The sequence below is a fragment of the Salmo salar genome, chromosome ssa02, assembly GCF_905237065.1.
Source record: "Salmo salar chromosome ssa02, Ssal_v3.1, whole genome shotgun sequence".
NCBI lineage: Eukaryota > Metazoa > Chordata > Actinopteri > Salmoniformes > Salmonidae > Salmo > Salmo salar.
Genome location: NC_059443.1, coordinates 78,172,488 through 78,179,987, shown reverse-complemented (window position 1 = coordinate 78,179,987; position 7,500 = coordinate 78,172,488). Strand labels below are relative to the sequence as shown.

The following is a 7,500-nucleotide window of genomic DNA, read 5'->3' as shown; positions in this document are numbered from 1 at the left end:
ATTCCTCCCTCTCTCCTCCTCTCTCTCCTCCCTCTCTCCTTCTCTCTCTCCTTCTCTCTCTCCATGTCCCCTACATCTCCTCCCTATTCCTCCCTCTCTCCTTCTCTCTCTCCTTCTCTCTCTCCTTCTCTCTCTCTCCATGTCCCCTACATCTCCTCCCTATTCCTCCCTCTCTCCTCCTCTCTCGCCTCCCTCTCTCCTTCTCTCTCTCCTTCTCTCTCCATGTCCCCTACATCTCCTCCCTATTCCTCCCTCTCTCCTTCTCTCTCTCCTTCTCGCTCTCCATGTCCCCTACATCTCCTTCCTATTCCTCCCTCTCTCCTTCTCTCTCTCCATGTCCCCTACACCTCCTCCCTATTCCTCCCTCTCTCCTTCTCTCTCTTCTTCTCTCTCTCCATGTCCCCTACATCTCCTCCCTATTCCTCCCTCTCTCCTTCTCTCTCTCCTTCTCTCTCTCCATGTCCCCTACATCTCCTCCCTATTCCTCCCTCTCTCCTCCTCTCTCTCCTCCCTCTCTCCTTCTCTCTCTCCTTCTCTCTCCATGTCCCCTACATCTCCTCCCTATTCCTCCCTCTCTCCTTCTCTCTCTCCTTTCTCTCTCCATGTCCCCTACATCTCCTCCCTATTCCTCCCTCTCTCCTCCTCTCTCTCCTCCCTCTCTCCTTCTCTCTCTCCTTCTCTTTCCATGTCCCCTACATCTCCTCCCCTATTCCTCCCTCTCTCCTCCTCTCTCTCCTCCCTCTCTCCTTCTCTCTCTCTCCTTCTCTCTCTCCATATCCCCTACATCTCGTCCCTATTCCTCCCTCTCTCCTTCTCTCTCTCCTTCTCTCTCTCCATGTCCCCTACATCTCCTCCCTATTCCTCCCTCTCTCCTTATCTCTCTCCTCCCTATTCCTCCCTCTCTCCTTCTCTCTCTCCTTCTCTCTCTCCTTCTCTCTCTCCATGTCCTCTACATCTCCTCCCTATTCCTCCATCTCTCCTTCTCTCTCCTTCTCTCTCCTTCTCTCTCTCCATGTCCTCTACATCTCCTCCCTATTCCTCCCTCTCTCCTTCTCTCTCCTTCTCTCTCTCCTTTCTCTCTCCATGTCCTCTACATCTCCTCCCTATTCCTCCCTCTCTCCTTCTCTCTCTCCTTCTCTCTCTCCTTCTCTCTCTCCATGTCCCCTACATCTCCTCCCTCTCTCCTCCTCTCTCTCCTCCCTCTCCTCTTCTCTCTCTCCATGTCCCCTACATCTCCTCCCTATTCCTCCCTCTCTCCTCCTCTCTCTCCTCCCTCTCTCTTTCTCTCTCTCCTTCTCTCTCTCCATGTCCCCTACATCTCCTCCCTATTCCTCCCTCTCTCCTTCTCTCTCTCCTTCTCTCTCTCCTTCTCTCTCCATGTCCCCTACATCTCCTCCCTATTCCTCCCTCTCTCCTCCTCTCTCTCCTCCCTCTCTCCTTCTCTCTCTCCTTCTCTCTCCATGTCCCCTACATCTCCTCCCTATTCCTCCCTCTCTCCTTTTCTCTCTCCTTCTCTCTCTCCATGTCCCCTACATCTCCTCCCTATTCCTCCCTCTCTCCTTCTCTCTGCTTCTCTCTCTCCATGTCCCCTACATCTCCTCCCTATTCCTCCCTCTCTCCTTCTCTCTCTCCTTCTCTCTCTCCTTCTCTCTCTCCATGTCCCCTACATCTCCTCCCTATTCCTCCCTCTCTCCTTCTCTCTCTCCTTCTCTCTCTCCATGTCCTCTACATCTCCTCCCTATTCCTCCCTCTCTCCTCCTTCTCTCTCCTTCTCTCTCTCCATGTCCCCTACATCTCCTCCCTATTCCTCCCTCTCTCCTTCTCTCTCTCCTTCTCTCTCTCCATGTCCCCTACATCTCCTCCCTATTCCTCCCTCTCTCCTTCTCTCTCTCCATGTCCCCTACATCTCCTCCCTATTCCTCCCTCTCTCCTTCTCTCTCTCCTTCTCTCTCTCAATGTCCCCTACATCTCCTCCCTATTCCTCCCTCTCTCCTCCTCTCTCTCCTCCCTCTCTCCTTCTCTCTCTCCTTCTCTCTCTCCATGTCCCCTACATCTCCTCCCTATTCCTCCCTCTCTCCTTCTCTCTCTCCATGTCCCCTACACCTCCTCCCTATTCCTCCCCTCTCTCCTTCTCTCTCTCCTTCTCTCTCTCCATGTCCCCTACATCTCCTCCCTATTCCTCCCTCTCTCCTTCTCTCTCTCCTTCTCTCTCCATGTCCCCTACATCTCCTCCCTATTCCTCCCTCTCTCCTCCTCTCTCTCCTCCCTCTCTCCTTCTCTCTCTCCTTCTCTCTCCATGTCCCCTACATATCCTCCCTATTCCTCCCTCTCTCCTTCTCTCTCTCCTTCTCTCTCTCCATGTCCCCTACATCTCCTCCCTATTCCTCCCTCTCTCTCCTCTCTCTCCTCCCTCTCTCCTTCTCTCTCTCCTTCTCTCTCTCCATGTCCCCTACATCTCCTCCCTATTCCTCCCTCTCTCCTTCTCTCTCTCCATGTCCCCTACACCTCCTCCCTATTCCTCCCTCTCTCCTTCTCTCTCTCCTTCTCTCTCCATGTCCCCTACATCTCCTCCCTATTCCTCCCTCTCTCCTTCTCTCTCTCCTTCTCTCTCTCCATGTCCCCTACATCTCCTCCCTATTCCTCCCTCTCTCCTCCTCTCTCTCCTCCCTCTCTCCTTCTCTCTCTCCTTCTCTCTCCATGTCCCCTACATATCCTCCCTATTCCTCCCTCTCTCCTTCTCTCTCTCCTTCTCTCTCTCCATGTCCCCTACATCTCCTCCCTATTCCTCCCTCTCTCCTCCTCTCTCTCCTCCCTCTCTCCTTCTCTCTCTCCTTCTCTCTCCATGTCCCCTACATCTCCTCCCTATTCCTCCCTCTCTCCTCCTCTCTCTCCTCCCTCTCTCCTTCTCTCTCTCTCCTTCTCTCTCTCCATATCCCCTACATCTCGTCCCTATTCCTCCCTCTCTCCTTCTCTCTCTCCTTCTCTCTCTCCATGTCCCCTACATCTCCTCCCTATTCCTCCCTCTCTCCTTCTCTCTCCTTCTCTCTCTCCATGTCCCTACATCTCCTCCCTATTCCTCCCTCTCTCCTTCTCTCTCTCCTTCTCTCTCTCCATGTCCCCTACATCTCCTCCCTATTCCTCCCTCTCTCCTTCTCTCTCTCCTTCTCTCTCTCCATGTCCTCTACATCTCCTCCCTATTCCTCCCTCTCTCCTCCTTCTCTCTCCTTCTCTCTCTCCATGTCCCCTACATCTCCTCCCCTATTCCTCCCTCTCTCCTTCTCTCTCTCCTTCTCTCTCTCCATGTCCCCTACATCTCCTCCCTATTCCTCCCTCTCTCCTTCTCTCTCTCCATATCCCCTCCATCTCCTCCCTATTCCTCCCTCTCTCCTTCTCTCTCTCCTTCTCTCTCTCCATGTCCCCTACATCTCCTCCCTATTCCTCCCTCTCTCCTTCTCTCTCTCCATGTCCCCTACATCTCCTCCCTATTCCTCCCTCTCTCCTTCTCTCTCTCCTTCTCTCTCTCCATGTCCCCTACATCTCCTCCCTATTCCTCCCTCTCTCCTCCTCTCTCTCCTCCCTCTCTCCTTCTCTCTCTCCTTCTCTCTCTCCATGTCCCCTACATCTCCTCCCTATTCCTCCCTCTCTCCTTCTCTCTCTCCATGTCCCCTACACCTCCTCCCTATTCCTCCCTCTCTCCTTCTCTCTCTCCTTCTCTCTCTCCATGTCCCCTACATCTCCTCCCTATTCCTCCCTCTCTCCTTCTCTCTCTCCTTCTCTCTCTCCATGTCCCCTACATCTCCTCCCTATTCCTCCCTCTCTCCTCCTCTCTCTCCTCCCTCTCTCCTTCTCTCTCTCCTTCTCTCTCCATGTCCCCTACATATCCTCCCTATTCCTCCCTCTCTCCTTCTCTCTCTCCTTCTCTCTCTCCATGTCCCCTACATCTCCTCCCTATTCCTCCCTCTCTCCTCTCTCTCTCCTCCCTCTCTCCTTCTCTTCTCCTTCTCTCTCCATGTCCCCTACATCTCCTCCCTATTCCTCCCTCTCTCCTCCTCTCTCTCCTCCCTCTCTCCTTCTCTCTCTCCTTCTCTCTCTCCATATCCCCTACATCTCGTCCCTATTCCTCCCTCTCTCCTTCTCTCTCTCCTTCTCTCTCTCCATGTCCCCTACATCTCCTCCCTATTCCTCCCTCTCTCCTTCTCTCTCCTTCTCTCTCTCCATGTCCCCTACATCTCCTCCCTATTCCTCCCTCTCTCCTTCTCTCTCTCCTTCTCTCTCTCCATGTCCCCTACATCTCCTCCCTATTCCTCCCTCTCTCCTTCTCTCTCTCCTTCTCTCTCTCCATGTCCTCTACATCTCCTCCCTATTCCTCCCTCTCTCCTCCTTCTCTCTCCTTCTCTCTCTCCATGTCCCCTACATCTCCTCCCTATTCCTCCCTCTCTCCTTCTCTCTCTCCTTCTCTCTCTCCATGTCCCCTACATCTCCTCCCTATTCCTCCCTCTCTCCTTCTCTCTCTCCATATCCCCTCCATCTCCTCCCTATTCCTCCCTCTCTCCTTCTCTCTCTCCTTCTCTCTCTCCATGTCCCCTACATCTCCTCCCTATTCCTCCCTCTCTCCTTCTCTCTTCATTTCCCTCCATCTCCTCCCTATTCCTCCCTCTCTCCTCTCTCTCTCCATATCCCCTCCATCTCCTCCCTATTCCTCCCTCTCTCCTTCTCTCTCTCCTTCTCTCTCTCCATATCCCCTCCATCTCCTCCCTATTCCTCCCTCTCTCCTTCTCTCTCTCCATATCCCCTCCATCTCCTCCCCTTTCCTCCCTCTCTCCATATCCCCTAAACCTCCTCTCTCTCTCCTTCTCTCTCTCTCTCCCTATTCCCTCTATAGTGGTGGTGTTATTTTGACCACAGCCCTAGGGGGGTTAAGCACTATGGTGTTAACAGTTATTAGTACCAGGGCTAACACACACACACACACACACACACACACACACACACACACACACACACACACACACACACACACACACACACACACACAGCTCCAGGCCTAATGAAGATCCAGAGCCTGTAGAGAAGTGAGCATCAGAACATGATGGTGATCTGTTGAAAGGCCTCTGGGTTTCAGAGTCCATAATGCAGTCTGTCTGGAGGTTAAACACACAGCTACAGTGATTTACTGCGGCACATTAGTGGAACGTCACATTAATGAGGATGTTTGTTGACTAATGCATCCTGGGTCATGATGCATGCCATTATGTATGTGTGTCTTGTGTGTCTGTATGTGTGTGTGTTCGTGTGTCTGTATGTGTGTGTGTGTTCCTGTGTCTGTATGTGTGTATGTGTTCGTGTGTGCGTTTGTGTTTGTGTGTGTTTGTGATGGTAATTTTGTAACTGAGCTCAATACAGAGAGAGAGAGAGAGATGAGAGAACGAGGGATGCCCACTCAAGAGATCAATACAGAGAGAGAGAGATGAGAGAACGAGGGATGCCCACTCAAGAGATCAATACAGAGAGAGAGAGATGAGAGAATGAGGGATGCCCACTCAAGAGATCAATACAGAGAGAGAGAGATGAGAGAACGAGGGATGCCCACTCAAGAGATCAATACAGAGAGAGAGAGAGATGAGAGAACGAGGGATGCCCACTCAAGAGATGGATGAAGAGAAAGATGGGGATGACAGGAGCGGATACTCAATATTCTTCCTCTGTTATTTCCGCAGGTAACTGCACTCCAGAGCCCCAAGACAACAAGAGGACATCCCTGACCTTTAACCTAAAGTAAGGCTCACTGCCCCGTATTACTACTAGTAGTCGGGTCGTTTTGTCCACAAACTGTCCACGGCACAATAGGGACCAAATACAATCAACTATGACCAGAGGGGACCAGCTGACACCCATTCTTTCAACACCTGTCTTTGGATGGATGTGTTGGCTGTAATCTGGGTGGGAGTAACTTGCCCATAGGGCATACAGTACATTACATACACTATATATACAAAAGTATGTGGACACCCCTTCAAATGAGTGGATTTGGCTATTTCAGCCACACCCGTTGCTGACAGGTGTATAAAATTAAACACACAGCCATGCGATCTCCATAGACAAACATTGGCAGTAGAATGGCCTTACTGAAGAGCTCAGTGACTTTCAACGTGGCACCATCATGGAGACTCATTCAACCCTAACACACACGGCCTGGCATCCCCCATCTCTGACTCTAGGAGGCTCAATCAACAGACCTCTCCCTCTCTATCTCTATCTCTGTCCTCTCTCTCCCCACCTCTCTCTCTGCTGGGAGGCTTACAAATTGAATCTGTGGTCTTGACAGGCAAGAGAACGAGGAGAGTGTGAATAAAAACGGCCATATTTCCGCATGCACACACACATAAACAGATGCATTAGATGGGGAATGAAGAAAGGCTGTAAATTGGAATCAAACTGTATTTAGTGTGTTAACTGCGACAGACAGCTTGTCAAGGTCATATGAGATTCAGTGATGTCACAGTGATATCATCGATGATCACCGTTGATGACAAGAATGAGAATGACACTGGGAACCATCATCTTCTATTCTCCTTTTATTTTCTAGAATAGAGACAGTATTGTTCTAGAATAGTGACAGTATTGTTCAAGAATAGAGACAGTATTGTTCTAGAATAGGGACAGTATTGTTCAAGAATAGGGACAGTATTGTTCTAGAATAGTAACAGGTTGTTCTAGAATAGTGAGAGTATTGTTCTAGAATAGCGACAGTATTGTTCTAGAATAGTGAGAGTGTTGTTCTAGAATAGTGACAGGTTGTTCTAGAATAGAGACAGTATTGTTCTAGAATAGTGACATGTTGTTCTAGAATAGTGACAGTATTGCTCTAGAATACATTCTAATATTCCTCTGCTCACTATAAAGGGAATAGGGTGCCATTTGAGACACAGACGTTATCTATGGAGTTTGGGAGTACAGCTCATCTATTCTCTGAGGTCATCAGAATCTCTTTCTGCTCTGATAATTACTTTTAGACACATTTGAAATACTGACTCAACCAGGGGCGTTTGCAGGATTTGAAGACATTTGGGGCTTCAAATCCTCCAAATCCAGTAGGGGGTCCGGGGTCATTCTCCCTCGGCAAAGAAAATTAAGGAATTTAAACCAGCCTAATAAATGAATTTGTACCTTCCCACCTGCCACAGCAGACACTGTCAGTCCTCAATTACAGTTGCTACTGTGGCTCTCTACTCGAACACATACATCTACAGTCTATTTGTCACGGTTGTCGTCGGTTAAGGAGGACCAAAACGCAGCAGGAATGTTGACGCTCATCTTGTGTATTTATTTACTAACTAAGTGAACACCAAAACAACAAAACGAAAACGAACACCGAAACAGTCTTGAAAGGCACACTCAGCAAAACAAGAAACAATCTCCCACAAACACACAGACAAACACACCCAACTAATATAGGACTTCCAATCAAAGGCAACACCACACAGCTGCCTTCAATTGGAA

The 7,500-nt window shown here is 50.1% G+C and overlaps 1 protein-coding gene across 1 annotated transcript in view; it reads left to right on the top strand.

The window, feature by feature from the left end:
* The window catches only part of LOC106564138 (protein ELFN1), a 192,948-nt gene that overhangs the window by 129,723 nt on the left and 55,725 nt on the right, over window positions 1–7,500 (top strand). The window contains exon 2 of the mRNA XM_045710457.1: window positions 5,718–5,775. The gene's annotated coding sequence lies outside the window, so the exon portion shown is untranslated. The remainder of the gene's footprint in view (window positions 1–5,717; window positions 5,776–7,500) is intronic.